The sequence below is a fragment of the Mus musculus genome, chromosome 3, assembly GCF_000001635.26.
Source record: "Mus musculus strain C57BL/6J chromosome 3, GRCm38.p6 C57BL/6J".
NCBI classification, from domain to species: Eukaryota; Metazoa; Chordata; class Mammalia; order Rodentia; family Muridae; genus Mus; species Mus musculus.
In genome coordinates this window covers 133,593,965-133,610,638 of record NC_000069.6, presented here as the reverse complement: position 1 = coordinate 133,610,638, position 16,674 = coordinate 133,593,965, and positions in this window count along the sequence as shown.

Sequence of the window (16,674 nt, the reverse complement as noted above, 5' to 3'; positions counted from 1 at the left end):
TAAAACAGGGTCCCTGTGGGAAAAATACCATGATTTCTTTGCTAATTGGACATGTTGTCAAATTGCCTTATATATATTTATGTTTCTACCTAAAAAATAAGTGTCACATTCAGCCCTGGTCAGAGAAGCTTCTGTTTGGAGCAGGTAATTGGTGAATGCAAAGACTCACAACTGGACAAAGAGTCAAGAGTAATTGACCATTGAGCTATCAGCCCTAAATGGGACACTGGTCTAACCTCACCTAAAGTTCAGGGAATATCACAGAAGAATGGGTGGAAAGGGTTTACAAACAAGGGGAGGGGAAGGATTACCATAAAAAACTGTCTTCTGAACATGCCGTGGCTAGGGCAGCCATGATCTAACAGCAGCAATAGCTACTGGGCCCATCAATGTCCCATTATGCGTAGGGAAAAGTTTATAAGGCCTCACACCTTTCTGAGGAGCTAGGCAGCCAATGGCTGCTGAGGGATGGAAAGTCATATTCCTCGAGAGTGCAGCCACTGGTAAATTGTTCTCACTCAAGTAAACTATCCCCTAGTCTTACTCATGCAAGCAACCGTGACTAAATTCAGTGGAACACACATACACACACACACACATGCGTGCTCACATGCAAACACACATACACACACACACTGAAAGTAAGAAGGGAACTTTCTTGAAATTGTTTGGAAGACAAAAGGTTCTAGTAAGAGACAATAATTGTGGGAATACAGTGATGGCATGGGGTAAGGGACTATGTAATTGTGAAAGAATAGACACAATTTTTAAAAGAAAGTAGTTTGTCTTGATGAGAAGTGCTGAAGAGTAGCAGGTAGTCTAATACCTACTACATCCTCCATTCAGTCTAAATGGGCAGACACACAGCCTCAGCTAAAGGTGAGCTGACAGACGAAGGCCTTCACAGCTTTGGATGGTCTTTTCCCATAGAACACAGCAGCCATTCTGACTTGGCAAAGGACTTGTTTCTGTCCCTATACCTCGGGCATCTGTGTGGCTTCGCACAAATTCAGCAGTCAATCGCTATTGCCCCTTAGCATCTTTGTTCTAAAATCCACAGCTTGCTACTGTTGCAGAAACTAAAGATTTCTAAATAGCATTCTTAAGATCTTGCAGCAATTATGGCTACAAAACGATTATAAATTTCTGCTTTGAAAACAAAATCTTAGGAAAATGAATACATTTTAACAGTACTAATATACACACATACAGAGAGAGAAACAGAGACAGAGAGACAGAGAGAGGGAGACAGAGAGAGAGATACCCACACTTAGGGAAAGTAGTCTTGTGAGAATACAAGACCACTGGTGAAGAGCCGATAGTTTGACAGTTCTTCTTGATAGAAAGATGCAACATAGGAGAGCCGTCAGTCTTCCCTCTCTTGGATAGCTGTCAGCTTTAGCTATTTGGTAAGCTGGAACTACATTTCCCAGAATCCCTTCCTTGTCTTGTCTTGGATGGTGCTGGTCTCAAGAGAAGTCTGCATGAGCAAAGATGGAGAAGGAAACTAGTGATCATGTGGTCAGATCATAGCTGCTCATGGCAAGGGGTGGGGCAGAGGTATGAGCAAGATCCAGTTTGTCCTACTCATTCTGAAATTCCTTCTAAGCCTTCTGTCTGATGATCTTTCGTGACATAACTCCACCATTAAACCACAAAGAACAAGCAGCAGCCTGCAGTCTCCTGTTGCCATTCCATTTCCAACTCTGTGGTACCTGCTGAACAGGACAGACTTCGTGCAAGTTCTAACTTGTTTACCTATTCTAGAACTGGTTCGGGCAGGTTCAGTCTATAGTGCGAGTCAGGTAAAATGACTTAGAAGACCACTGACCGTAAATTTAGTACTCTGTCTCTTTGCTCCTCCAGTTTCGTGAACACACCTTTAGTTTTTGTGCTTCTAACGTCTCAAGATATCCTCCTGGATGGAATTCGTTCGCATTTACTAACTAGTGTAATGATTAAGAGGCAGAATAACAGGACTAGAAGTATAGCTCATGATATACTACATGTTTAGCACACACAAAACCCTGGATTTGATTCTAAGCAGCTCCCCAAAATAGCCAAAATAACAATCAAATTGTTGGCTGGAGAGATGGCTCAATGGTTAAGAGCACTGACTGCTCTTCTGAAGGTCCTGAGATCAAATCCCAGCACCCACATGGTGGCTCACAACCATCTGTAATGAGATCTGACGTCCTCTTCTGGTGTGTCTGAAGTCACCTACAGTATACTTACATATAGTTATAATAATAATAATAAATCAAATAGTTGATTTATAAATTCTAGGAGTAAACTTTATGTGCAAGGCTTTCTAAAATTTTTCAGGTGAGTTGTATAGTATTGTTTTTATAAAATATTTTTGGGAATTGAATTAAGTTACTTGACAGGGGAAAAAGAAAAGGTTAGGAGAAAAGTATCCCCAAGTTATTGCTCAGAAGAGGGAAAGGTCCATTTACAGACTCTAAAATCACATCCTTCCTTTTCAATATTTATAAATAAAATGTTGTAGGAAATTCAAATGCCCTGGAAACTAATTCCTAGAACCTGTATGAGCTAGAGAAGCTTCTAGCAGTTTAAGGAAACATATTGTTTCAGATTCAGGAACCTTGCAAACCAAATGTTAAACCATTAGTAGTTTATGAAATCACACAATATACATATATTTTCATGGAATTGGCAAGTGCTAGGCCCCTTAGAGTTTTCAGTGGATGACTGGATGCACGTGTCCATGGAAACACAAAGAGGAGAGAAAGAACAGCAGACACAGTAATGATCTCAGCGGTAATGATAAGAGGGAAAAAAGTGCTTTGATGTACCTGGGCCAGGCTGTGTTCTAATAACCTAACGAATATTAAGTGACAAGCTAAGACGGGCTCATACCTGTATGTATCTCTTCCTAGCACCACAGTCAGTGATCCTCGCTTTAGTAGCTTTTACCAGTCACCATGAGTGACTTTTTTTTACTTGCACCATGGAAATCAACAAGCCCCCTGAGTCAGGACTGATTATGCAGTTAGTCCACTAATAAGCCCTGGACCATCACTAGTCTTCCGTCAGACATCTAAAAGCCAGTTCACACATTGTTGGTCCCCTAGTACATTATTCTGTGATTATTTCCTGATCAACAGGAAAGCTGTGCTTAAGCAAAGGATGGAGAAAAGTGTGCAAAACGTAGGGCGCCAAGCATCTCAAGGGAGGCAGGGCAAGAGAGCATAGGAGGTAAAGGCACCAATCCTGATGACCTGAGTTCATCTCCAGAACCTATAGATCTATAGGGTGAAAGGCAGGAACCAATTTCCTCAAGTTGTCCTCTGATCTCCACTCATGTGCTGTGGTATGTACAGCACACATTACACACACAGACACACACAAACACACGCATATGCACACATACACACACATTACTTTAAAAATTGCAATAAAAATGTTTTAAAATAAAGAATTGTAGAGTAAATGGAAACCTGGCTGGGGTGCAAATAGTCAATAATAATAGGTGATCTAGAACAGTGCAGCACACTCCCTCCCCTCCCAGGCATCTAGAAAAGCAGACAAGCACATTCCTTTCCTTGCTATGCTATCTTGATGGCATTGGCTGCTGTAAAAGAATACTTAAGACTGGGTGATTTATAATAAACAAACTCGTTGGCTCACAGCTCTATAACCTGGGAAGCTTAAGATTGAGTAAGATTGAGGGGACTGCATCTGTCATGGTAGAAGGTGGAAGGTGGGAAACCCAATAAGAGAGAGAGAGAGAGAGAGAGAGAGAGAGAGAGAGAGAGAGAGAGAGAGAGAATCTGACTACAAATATTCCTTTCTGTAAAGAAGCCAGCTCTTCAACACTGTTCCTGAGGGTGGCATCCTTGTGGCCTAACACCACTTGAAGCTTCCTTCACACCATCACCATAACAATTAGACTTCAGTGTAAGTCTTGAAGGAGCAAACGCATTAAGCACAGCACAGCTTCCTCCTGGAAAACCATGCCCGGGGATAGTCAACGGCTTCAGTTTCCTGCAAGCCATCAATGGTTTTGATTGGCTACCAGTCTTTGCCATTAATGAGTTGACATATCTTAAACCCAACTAGGTATAAAATAGGGCTTTGAGTGACTTTAAGGAATACTTTAATGCCAAAGAAATGGAAGAAGAAATGGGAGGAGGATGGCGAGGCATAGAGACAAACTGATGAGAAAAGTTTAGAATGGCACTTGGCACTGGGCATTGGGAGCTATGGAAACCTCAACTTTACACCATGAATAAGGCTCAGTTGACATCTTGAAGCCAAGTACACTGCATCTCCCTCTCCTCCTCCCATCCACAAGGGAGTAGTAGTGCCAGTGGGTAGCCTAGGCCAGAGCATATCTAGGCTTCAAAGCAGGAAGTGAATTTTTAATCCAGGTGGTTGCTCCTATTGGAGAAAGAACTGCCCATTGTATTGTATTCTGTGGGAAGCCACATGTGCAGTTGCAGGGTGGCGCTGGCTACCGCTGGCTACCACTCATACATAGGCAGTAAAGTTTTTTGCCAAGATGAGGTTTTGAATATTAACCAATCAGATGAGACACAAGTTAACCAATCAGATGAGAGAGAAGTTAACCAATCAGATGAGAGACATGTTAACCAATCAGATGTGAGACATGCAAATGAGGTGGTAAGCATAGCCCATGCATAACCAATCCGGGTGTGAGACACGCCTCTCCTAGGCTTATATAAGCAGCACCAGTTCTGGGCTTGGGGGTCTCTTCGCCTCTGCAATCAAGCTCTCCCAATAAACGTGTGCAGAAGGATCCTGTTGCAGTGTCTGCTTTGCTAGCGAGTCAGGGCGTGCACAAGAGTATTCAACAATTCTCCAGCTCTGCTGGCAGAAGTAAACATCAAAAAAGTGTGAAGGAGCAAAGCGGGAGGAGTAAGAAATGAAGGGTCCTCTGCTGTAAAGGAGAACTGCCGGGTCCTGAGCAGACGAGCCACTTCCTCCAGGTCAGGGGCCTCCTAGATGCTTCACTGCACTCCCATGTTTGCCCTACCCATCGTCTCTCCCCATCCATCTAGATTAGCATCTGCAGCCACTGTCACAGAAACAGCCTTGCACTCTGTGCTTCATTTTGAACAACCACTGGTCCTGATGGATGTTAACTAAACTAGGTTTAAATGGTGAATGGGATGTTATTTAAAGGTTGGTGATCTTTTTGCAACATCACTACAGCAATGAAACTAAGACTCCTTGAGCAAAGTCTTGCTTCATCATCTAGAGAATCGCGCTTAGGTTCCAAGTTTGTGGTGTTCGCTGCCTTGGAGTGCTTTTTGTCAGTGTTGTTATACATAAAATGGAGCAGATTTACCAACAAAATGCTGTGCTTGGGCTGGAGTGGTTAAGAGCACTGACGGCTCTTCCAGAGGTCCTAAGTTCAATTCCCAGCAACCACATGGTGGCTCACAACCATCTCTAATGGGATCTGATGCCCTTTTCTGATGTGTCTGAAGATAGTGACAGTGTACTTATATACATAAAATAAATAAATCTTTAAAAAAGAATTTTTTAAAAATGCTGTGCTCATTTGTAGTTGGGTCAGGATACGAGTGTCCTGTGGGTTGTCGTGGTCCTGTGACAGTTGGAGATCAAGGGACAGTAACTTCTCTTTTCATTTCTGGCTTTGATCTAATAGTGGCTTTCCTGAAGGACACTCTGACCTCCGCTGAGAAAACACAGTAGATATCATGATCCTGGAACCAGAAGCACACACTCAGGGCTAAGCTAACATGATGGTGACAGAGACAATTGGCTTTTGTTTTGTGTTCTTTTTGTGATACCGGGGATTGAATTCAGAGCCTCAACCTGATGCTGCTTGTGTGAGAATCTTCCAGAAGAGGCAGGAGCAAACATCTATTTTACCCCAGATAGTGCACCAATTACAGGTCAAAGTTACTCTCCCATCAAAGTCCAATTTGGCGAACTAGAAATTTTCTTAGAATTACTTCGAGAAGTAGAGGTGTTTCCAAAGCACCACTGGACAGCAGGTGATGACTCAGAATAGCCCAGTACATGGAGCTCCACACAGAATGCAGGTGTCTTTTCATGTCCAGAGGGTCTCTTCCTAGCACCTCAGCCAGGTGGAGAACCCCCACCCCAACATTGCTCCCTGCTTTTATAACGTTGGTGAGGCTGGGGGGTTTGTGCAGCTTGTAAGTTTTGGCTTTCATGAACTTGTAAAATCTGTTTCCCTGAGACTCAAGAGTGGGCCTTCTCCCTGCAGGAGGAGATATTTCAATTCTGAGGCTATTGCTGCTCAGCAATGCTCTATCACTGCCACATACTAACCCCTTCAGGGACAGCTGACTATGGAAATAAAGGATAACATTGGAAGGGGGCTGGCAGACTTGTGGCTATTACCAACCTACAATGTTTCCTGAACATAGCATAGACTTTTCTCTAGTTTTCAGTTGTCCCCCATTGGGAGACAACGCTGGTCCTTGGATGCTTAGTCCCAGAAGGTTCTACATCCTACAGATTCTAGTGAAGGAAGGCACACCCAGATGTCATATTTGTAGTGTGTTATGCAACATGGGATTAAAAACAATGAGGGGAATAAAAGGAAACAATGCCCTACTCTGTCAACCTACGAATTCAGGAGAGAAAAGCCTACTCCACTATTTTTTTTTTAACTTAATTCAAATCCTCTTAGTACCCAAACAAAGGTAATGGACATGCAGCAGGAGGCAGAAATCTCAGTTCTGAATAGATTTTGTGTAAATAGAAGTGGGGCATACAGTGTTTACGTGGTGGGATGGCTAATCTTATGCCAACTTGACACAGGCTAGAGTCATCAGAGAGGAAGGGACCCCCAATTGGGAAAATGCCAGCATAAAACTGGGCTATAGTTAAGCCTACAGAGTATTTTCTTAATTAGTAGTTGATGGGGGAGGGCCTAGCCTGTTGTGGGTTGGGCCATCCCTAGGCCAGTGGTCCTAGGTTCCACAAGAAATCAGACTAAGCAAACCAGGAGAGCAAGCCAGTAAGCAGCACCCTTCAGCATCAGCTCCTGCCTCCAGGTTCCTGCCCTGTTTGAGTTCCTGTCCTGACTTCTGTCAGTGATGGGCTATGGATGTAGAAATGTAAGTCAAATAAACCTTTCCCTCCCCAACCTGCTTTTGACGATGGTGTTTCATCATAGTGATAGTAACCCAAATTAAGACACCTGGGAAGCATGGGTCAACCTTCCCCTGTCATCCTGGATGCAAACCTAACACAGATGACTCAAATGCCCACTCCAGGTACCTCAATGTTGCGGTGTTAAGTTAATCCCCTCTATACTTCCTGGTGGGTGCACACGTTTCTCACTACTGCCCCAGTGTTCTGGATTCCTGAAAGAAAGACACGCATACATAGCCTTATAGTTTAAATACCTTAAACAGCTCAATGACTGGACTACTACCTAACTCCATGTGGATAACACACACTCTCCTCTGATACTTCTGAGTTAATTCTTACTAAATCTGTATTTTATCTTCACTGCCCTGGACCCTGTTGGGCAGCCCTCCTGGGGCTGCTTTCCCCCTGTACCTACATGTTGGCTGTCTCTCCCTCCTCTATCTTTTCTGCGTGGTCTGTCTCCTCCTCCCTCATCATGGTGGAATGCCCTCTTCTTCCTTCCTCTGTCCCTTCCCAGGAATCCTAAAATTCCTGCCTCTGTCTTCCTGCCCAGCCATTGGCCACTAGTAACTTTACTGGCCAGTCAAAAACCAACTGGGGTCAGGCTTCCTTTAGTCCTACGTGCAAGACACTGAGAACAGGTTTGGGGGGAACATAACTAGCATGAGAACACAAGCTTCTACATCCCAATATGTATCCAATTGGGTGTTAGCAAGATTGGTTTTATATATGTATTACAACAAACCCTGTTGAACTAATGCGCAATGAAGAATGCTGACGAACACTGGAAAGGTTGAGGTGATGGGTAAGTTAGTAAAACGCTTACTGTGCTGTCATGAGAACCTGAGTCTGCATGTGCTCCTCAGAACCTAGTTTGTAAAAGGCAAAGCATGGTGCTGTGCAGTGCCGGGAGTCAGACACACAGATCTCTGGGGCTCACGGGCCAAGCAGCCCAACCTACCTATCAAGTTCCAGGTTACTGTGAGACCTCATCTCAACAAACAGACAGAATAGTGGATGATGCCCAAGGAATGACAGCTGAGGTTGGTCTCCGTTCTGTGCCGATACACACACACACATACACACACACACACACAGGGCATGCATGCATGTATACATGCACACACATGGACACACAAACAGCATAGGAAAAAATATCTCACGAAATGTTCAGTAATGAGAAAAGTTACACAGTAGTCTCAGTAATCTTTAGCCACTGTGGTCACAGAAGCTGTGCAAAGTTCCAAGTGACTCTGGACTTCGGCAAAGAGGTCCGACCGCTCTGTGTTCTAGAAAAGGGGGTGCTGAAGACTGTTAGGGAAAGAGACCAAGATGCCTAAATTGCTGTTTAAAAAAAACAAAGCATGCAGTTTGGGGGGCCCAATATAATGAATGACGACTAACTCCCACAAATATCTGCTATTCCACATAGCTGTGTGTCTACACAGAGAACCCTTGACACTGGTAAAATACTATGAAAATATAGCTGATGATGATGATGATGACGACGATGATGATGATTAAGCTGAGCAGTACAGGTTCCCTGTTCCTGCTCCTGTTTCCTGCCCAGAAACATCACAAGCAAACATTCAAGTCACTGCCCTGTTTCCTTCAATGATATCATCCTTGATCCTCGTTCCAAATCAGCACAGAGGTGATTGTAATAATCACACAAACAATACCACAGGACTCTGTGAAATGTACACTACTTCCTTGTGCATTATTAAATCTCCAATAGCCCCGTGAGAAAAGCAAACTAGCAGAGCAGAAATCCTAACATTAGAAAAGAAGGATACCAGCCAAGCTATGGTGGTGCATACTTTTGATCCTAGCACTCAGGAGGCAGAGGCAGGTTGACCCTCTAGTTCTCAGTTCTAGGCCAGCCTGGTCTACAGAGCAAGATCCAGGACAGCCAGGGCTACACAGGGATATTCCCCCTGACTCCCCTCAAAAGAATGACAATGAAAGAGAAGAGAAAATGAATGCTGCCTTGGGGTACCTACAGTGGGCAGCAGGTCTGGGGCCATAGCACCCAATACATGCCCAATCTAATCTGTAATCGGGTACCAGCAGAATTCCTAATAATTCCCAATGTCTTGTATGCAATGTTTTAAGGGTTAAATCCACAGACACCTCAATAAGGAGAGCTTTGCAGAGTGATGAGATTAGCTCTAAATATTCACATAAACGAAAATCTGAAGCTGGGGAAGGTTCAGAAAAATAAAAATGGCCCAGGAAAGCACAAAGAGGTGGTGAGGAAAGGCAGGGAGCTACAGGCACCGTCTTCTCCAGAAAGCCAGAGTAGCTAAGTACTAAGCTTTCATTAAAAGCAGGGTGTGTGAAGGAGTTCACTTTAGAACACCTCCCAACACCAGCTTTGAGAAGGGAAACCCCTCCCACCTCGTCCTCACTTCAACTCCCAAGATCCGCAGCCTCAGCCGTGAGTCACACAGCAATTGCCTGTGATCTGCATCTGCTGCAATCCCTTCAGCTTCAGCAGGGAAACTGCAGGCTCCTGCCTGCCTGTAATGAAGGAGAAAATCAGTGCAACAATGTGTCCGGATGCCTGTGAGCTGGCAGCCAGCAAAAACAGTGCCTTTGGCTGATTTCCCTTTCCAGGGCTATTTACTGTAAAGAAAATTGGCCTTTGCAGATTAAGAGAAATTCAAGGTTGTCATCCTTTCCTCAAATGCGATCTCTTTGTTTCCATTTGAATGTGTCCCTAGAAGTTTCCTGTGAGTACTTAAGCAAGCTTTGTGCTGGTTTTAATCACCTTCTCCTTCTGTTTCCAGGCTCTGAAACCCCGGCCCTCACACTTCAGAGTAGTACCCCAAGTTCCACCGTGTCTTGTTTTCTGAAAGGGGGCAGTGAGATAAATAAACACAGACTTCCGGCTGAAAGCAGCTGAGACTCCTGTTATAGGACTAGAGAGTTAGTTCCCAGGAAGGATTAGTCAACAGAACAAGCTGGAGATGGAGAAGAAAGCCGTAGAGGTGACTAATTTGAAAACTTAGCGCTTGAATACCCACCCAGATTTTTAAAACCTCTTTTATTAATCCTCAATAACATACAGATTTTGCTTCTCAGTGAATACCCTATTTCTACTGCAGCTTCCTGTCTTGTTTGTTAACTCACTGTGGTGACTGGTGTAGTAGTGCCCATAGCCTACACTGTATTCTAGCACTTAGAAGGCTAACGCAAGTTACAAGCCAATCTGGGATATACTGGAGTACCTTGCCATCTATGCACTCACTCACACAGAGGAGGAAAGGGAGAGAGAGAAAACAAAACCCCACCATGTCTGGCCTCTGTCCTGATCACCCTACTGAAAGCTGGAAACATAGGGGTATGTATGCACATGCAGTTCATACTTCTTGGTGTTTGTTTATTTTTCTGAAGTTCTAACTTAATGATACAGAAGACTCTCCCTTGAGAATTTCCCTCCTCGCCATGCTTTCCGAATTTTCTCTCTATCTCAGACCTTCGGTCTTTAGTCTTTCGACTTCCCTTCTCCCATCTTAAAAGTTGAAGCCAGTCTGATTTCAGATCTGGAGGCCTCACTAAAGCCTCACAGCCTAGAGTAATGAAGGTGGACGAGCTGGGATGCCTGGGCAGTGTGGATAAGGACAGGGAAACTGATGGGAGTGAGAGCGAAAACGTACCTGTGTTTTCAGAGGGCACTTAAGAACTGTGTTTTGGGGCTGGAGAGATGGCTCAGCAGTTAAGAGCACTGACTGCTCTTCCAGAGGTCCTGAGTTCAATTCCCATCAACCACATGGTGACTCACAACCATCTGTAATGGGATCCAGTGCCCTCTTCTGGTGTGTCTGAAGACAATGACAGTGTATTTACATAAACTAGATAAATAAATCTTTAAAAAATAAGCAACAACAACTATGTTTTCAGAACATAATGCTTCTACAAAAACAAAAAAAAGAATCAACTTTTAACCTTGCATAGGGCACTTGTCTGCAGTTCTACCACTCAAGAGGCAAAGACAAGAGGATGGTCATGGGTTCAAGACCATCCTGGACTGCACAGCAGGACCCTGTCTCAAAAAAAAAAAAAGGAAAATAAATAAATAAGTAAACAAATAAAGAAATTTGACATAATGATACACATACAATAGAGTCATGAGGACAGGGAGTTTAAAGTGATTCTCAGATATATCACAAGTTCAAGGCCAGCCCAGGCTACATGAGACTGTCTTAAAACAAAACCCACAAAAAAAAAAAAAAAGAAAAGAAAGAAAAGAAAAGAAAAGACTATTCTATTGATATATAGTGATAGAGCACTTGCCTAGAGTATAAAAGGCTCTGGAGTCAATATGTAGCCCTCTAAAAATAAGTAAGTAAGTAAAAATAAATGTTGTGCTGGTCAGTGGCTCACACCTTTAATCCCAGCACTCAGTGGGGGAGAAGCAGACAGATCTCTATGAGTATGAAGCCAACCTGGTCTGCAAATCGAGTTTCAGGACAGCCAAGGCTACACAAAGAAACTCTGTCTCTAAGGAAATAAATAAACAAACAAAAGAATAAGCCTGGTCTGCAAAGTGATTTTCAGAACACCTAAGGCTACAAGAGAAACCCTGTCTCTAAAAGCTCTCCTGGGATACGCGCCTAGCACTCACAAAGCTCTTGGTTCACGAGCCAGCACCAGGTAAAAGTGTGTTCAGTGCTACAGGCAGATGGCTTAGTCTCTGTTTTTATCATCACTAAAGAGGCTAAAGCAGGAGGTCCCAAAAGTTGAGCAGATCTGTAGCTTGAGTTCAAGGTCAGGCTAGGCTACCTCAGATCCTGCCTCAAAAAGAAATGTTTGATGAGAGAGTAGCCATTGTTTCCTTGAGAATTTCAGACGAGCTATTTCTCCAAAGGCCAGGCTAGATAGAAAGAACTGATATTCCAATGATCCTCACCTCCACTATGTTAGTGGTTAGGATAAACTCCACAAAGGTAGAAATCAGGTTACAATAGTTTCTAGTCAAAGCAATGTGGAAGTGGCTTACTACGGAGACTTCAAATCCTGAAGAGCCATCAGGACATCTTACTACAGAATTCGTAGAGGAAACACAGCCACTGACGACAGCCAAAGTCAAGGACTAGAGAACAGAAGGCAGACAGCAGCCTCCACAGTTAAAACCCACAATCTTCCACGAGTCATAAGACCTGAGACTGTCAACAACTGAAGAGGAGAGTACTCCCTTCCAAAGGAACACATTCTATGCACGCTACTGCAATAAATACATGCAGTAACATTTCCTCAGATTCATTACGGAAAAATGTAGGCTTTGATTTTTCAAAACCTACTTCAATAAGGGTTCTTAAATGCTTTAACCCTTCTAGCCCATCACCCACCAGAGTTAGTGGAAGGGAAAGTTTAATAGGGCAAAGGGGGATGAGAACCTGTTTAGATATAGTTCTTTTGAGTTATTCCAATCTTCATTGTCAAAATATCAGCAGTTCACTTCACATAAATCACAAATACTATTCACGAATCAGTAAAGCCAGTTCAATCCAGAAGAACCGGCCAGGCTCTGCCCATCGGCCCGAGTCTGTGGAAGTGACAAGAAGCCACAGGAATGTCAAGTAAACTACCTTTACCTTCATTGTCAAGGTCAATGAGAAGTTCTTTGGTGTGTTTCTCTCTCTGCAAAGTCACAACCAAGGCTAAAACGACAGATGTAGCAAAGACATGACACAGGAACTCCCCTCAGGCCCTGCTGCTTCAGTGCAGCTATTAAAGACTGCTTGAATCCTGGCCAAAGACTGCCTCGCAATGAACCCATAGACTGCCTCGCAATGAACCCATAGACTAAATCCGGCACTTTCTCTGTCCTTGTGAGTATTACTGGGACAGCCATACTTTACAGCTAGCAGACATTCCCAGGGTCTTCAGTTGTAAGGAAGGCCTTATTACATGGAAGATCAAGGTGAGGCTTTGAACCCAGGTGGAGAGCACACACCTATAATGCCAGTGCTTGGCAGACTCAGGCAGGAGGATTGTTGCTACTTCTAGGCCAGCCTGCCTTATTAAGAGCCTTTCTCAAAAGCACAAAAATAAGCAAGGCGTGGTGGCACACACCTGTAATCTCAGCACTCGGGGGCTAAGGCAGGAGAATTGTAACATGACAGATGGAGGACAGCCTGGACTACAAAGCAAAAACTTCTCTTAATAATAAACTACATAAATAAATACTATTGGAAATTAGGTTCTAGTTTTAATTTTCTTTTATTTTCTTTTTTTCTTTTTTTTTTTAAGAATTATTTATTTATTATATGTAAGTACACTGTAGCTGTTTTCAGATACACCAGAAGAGGCCATCTGATCTCATTATAGATGGTTGTAAGCCACCATGCGGTTGCTGGGATTTGAACTTAGGACCTTCGGAAGAGCAGTCAGCTGAGCTCCAGCTTCCTTTAATTTTCATATATGTATTTTTAAAAGCATCTTTTACTCTCCTGATGTAATTCTCATCGCAAAGGCTTATTGCCTCTGTCTGCTAACCTAGGCCTTGTCCTAGAATCATCTAGCCTCTGTACAAGCTAATCTAGGCCTAGAATGTTTTCAGCCTCTGAGACTTATTGCTGAATAAGCTCACCCTTATGAGCTCTTTCTGAGCTCTGGCTGACTGGTTCAACCAAGCTGTTCTGGCTCAAACTCCTCTCCGAGATGACTGATTCGATCTTGCTTCTTTCTCTCAGCCTTGCCTGATTTGCTCTATTTAACCTCATACTAACTTTGGCAATATCTTCTAGTCTTCTGGATCCTTCTAACTCTCTGGCTCTTTCTATCGCCACCTGTGTCTAACTTCTTAACTCATCAACCTATCTCTGTAAAACTGTCCCAGTAAAACTGTTTCCTCCTCCTCTCTCTCTCTCTCTCTCTCTCTCTCTCTCTCTCTCTCTCTCTCTCAACTGTTCTCTTGTTCTCTTAAGTAACTTCCCTTCCTTCTCTCTTCTGGTGAGAGTTGGGCGTATCCTATTCTGTCAAGTCTTTCTCTGACTCATCACTTTGTCTACCACTCAATTAGATATCACTTTCCAACATGGATGCTTCCTTCTACAAACTACTTTTACCTTCATTGTTTGCGATTAAAGATGTGTGCTAAGGGTGTGTCTGTATTCAAACCAGAGGGATTAAAGGTGTGTGCTAAGAGTTGAGCCACACCACAACTAGCAATGTGTTTTCAATCTCAGGGTTCACAGTGTAATCCAATATCCTGCAACAGGTAAATATTATTATATATTAAGCATATCTCCCCCGTACAGAGTTCCCCCATACTCTGACTTTTCTAACCCCACTCCTGTCTATGTCCTTTGTTCTGCTCAATGCTTGCAGTTTACTTCAGCTCATACTGGTTGTCTCTCCTTTAATGCCCATTTTGGTTCACATATTCATAGGCCCCTTTCTAGAGTGCTTCTAGTCCATCCAGCATGTCACACAGACTCACAAAAATAACAATTTCTTTCTTTTTTTTAAGATGTATTTCTTTTATATATGTGAGTACACTGTAGCAGTCTTCAGACACATCAGAAGAGGGCATCAGATCCCATTACAGGTGGTTGTGAGCCACCATGTGGTTTCTGGGAATTGAACTCAGGATCTCTAGAAGAGCAGTCAGTGCTCTTAACTGCTGAGCCATCTCTCCAGCCCACAGTTTCTTAACATACAAATACAAATACCAGCCCCCCCCCCACTCAAGGATCACCAACTAGCCAACTATAGGATCAAAGGGGACATGACAATATTGCCCTTAGTTCCCCCACTACACCCTGATTCAACAGGAAGCAGCCAGAACTGAGGTCAGTGTCATAAATCCCTTGGGCCTTACCTTACACTAACCCCTGTTCCATAAAGCTGTTTCTTTTCGTGTAAGCAAAAAAGGGCTGCAATATCAGATCACAGATACTGCTTCTGTAGAGGGAATTAACTACCCATCTAGTGTGCAGCTTCTCTCCCATCCCAGGGACAGCAGGCAGGCTCCCAGCCATTGCTACCAGAAAAGTTAAAACACAGGAAAAGTGCAGCCCTAGCTCTAGCTTCTCACTGACCCAACCCCAAGCCGCCTCTTTCATCTTCTATCCTGTCTAGTACTTTTTCTAAGCTACCAGAACATAGCAGCTTTCAGACACGTTATTCACCCGGTAATAAGGCCTTGGCTCTAGTCAAAGACCCTCTTCCCTTTACAAGTATATAAAAGTAAGAGATGTCTTTTGTTCTTCTGGGTCGTTGGATCTCCTATCCCAGCTGTGGATGGCCAGCGTAACTAAAGGATATTTCACCTGAAATATAACTCAGTGTTCTCCTGTCAAACCTGAAAAGAATCTTTCTTTATTATGTAAAACAGGCTTTTCACTTCCTTGGTGAGGTTTATGCCAAGATATTTGTTTTAAGCTCTTGTGAACAGGATTGCTTCCTTGGTTTCTTTCTCGGTATGTTGGCCCTTGGCGTATATGAAGGCTACTGATTTTGTATGTTGATTCTGTAACCTGCCACTTTACTGAATGTATTTAACCCAGTTGTTCTCAACCTCCATAACACTGCAACCCTTTAATACAGTTCCTCATGTGTGGTGACCCTCCCAACCATAAAATCATCTTTTTCTTTATGAAGTTGCTGTTTCATAACTATAATTTTGCCAAGTTGAATTTTGCTAAGTTAAATATCTATGCTTCCAATGGTTTTAGATCACCCCTGTGGAAGAATTGTGGGATCCCCCAAAGGGATCGAGACCTACAGGTTGAGAATTCCGGTTTAACAGTTCTTGGAGTTTTCCAATGGAATCTTTAGGGGCTCTTATATAGAAGCTTATCATCACAAATAAGAATACTCTGGTGTCTTCCTTTTCTAGTTATATTCCTTATATTTGCTTTTATAACCGTGTTGTACTAGTTGAGACTTCTAGCATCATATTGAGTAAGAGTGGAGAAAGTGGACACCACTGTCCCATATTGGTTTTCATGTTATAGATTTCATTTTTAAAACAAAAGGTATTTGAACTAAGACAAGCAGTTAATCTGAAGCAATATCACACACACAAACTCTCTCTCTCTCTCTCTCTCTCTCTCTCTCTCTCTCTCTCTCTCTCTCAGAAGAGGCAGGCCCTGTGGGCCTCATCATATACCTAAAGTTACATAATGCTCGGTTGCCATAAAGTTGCCAAGTGTGAGACTTAACTGTACGTCTGCATCAGGTATATATGTTTACAGAACCGATCACACCCCTTGATAAAGTGGCACATATTATAGCTGTAAATATGCTGACAACTGCCCTCTAGAATTCCCTTCAATAACGGCATTCAAATGTTGGGCATAGTGGCACGAGCCTTAAATCTCAGCACTCAAGAGGCGGGGTAGACGGGTTTCTATGAGTCTGTTAGGGAACCCAAATCCTGGTCCTCGCACTTACATTACAGTCACTTCACTCACTGAGCCAGCTCCCCAGCTACTCTTTTAGGGATGATTAAAGAAGCAATGATCTGACATGCTGTGACACACTCTCGTGCATTGCATAACGGGGAATAAACCACCG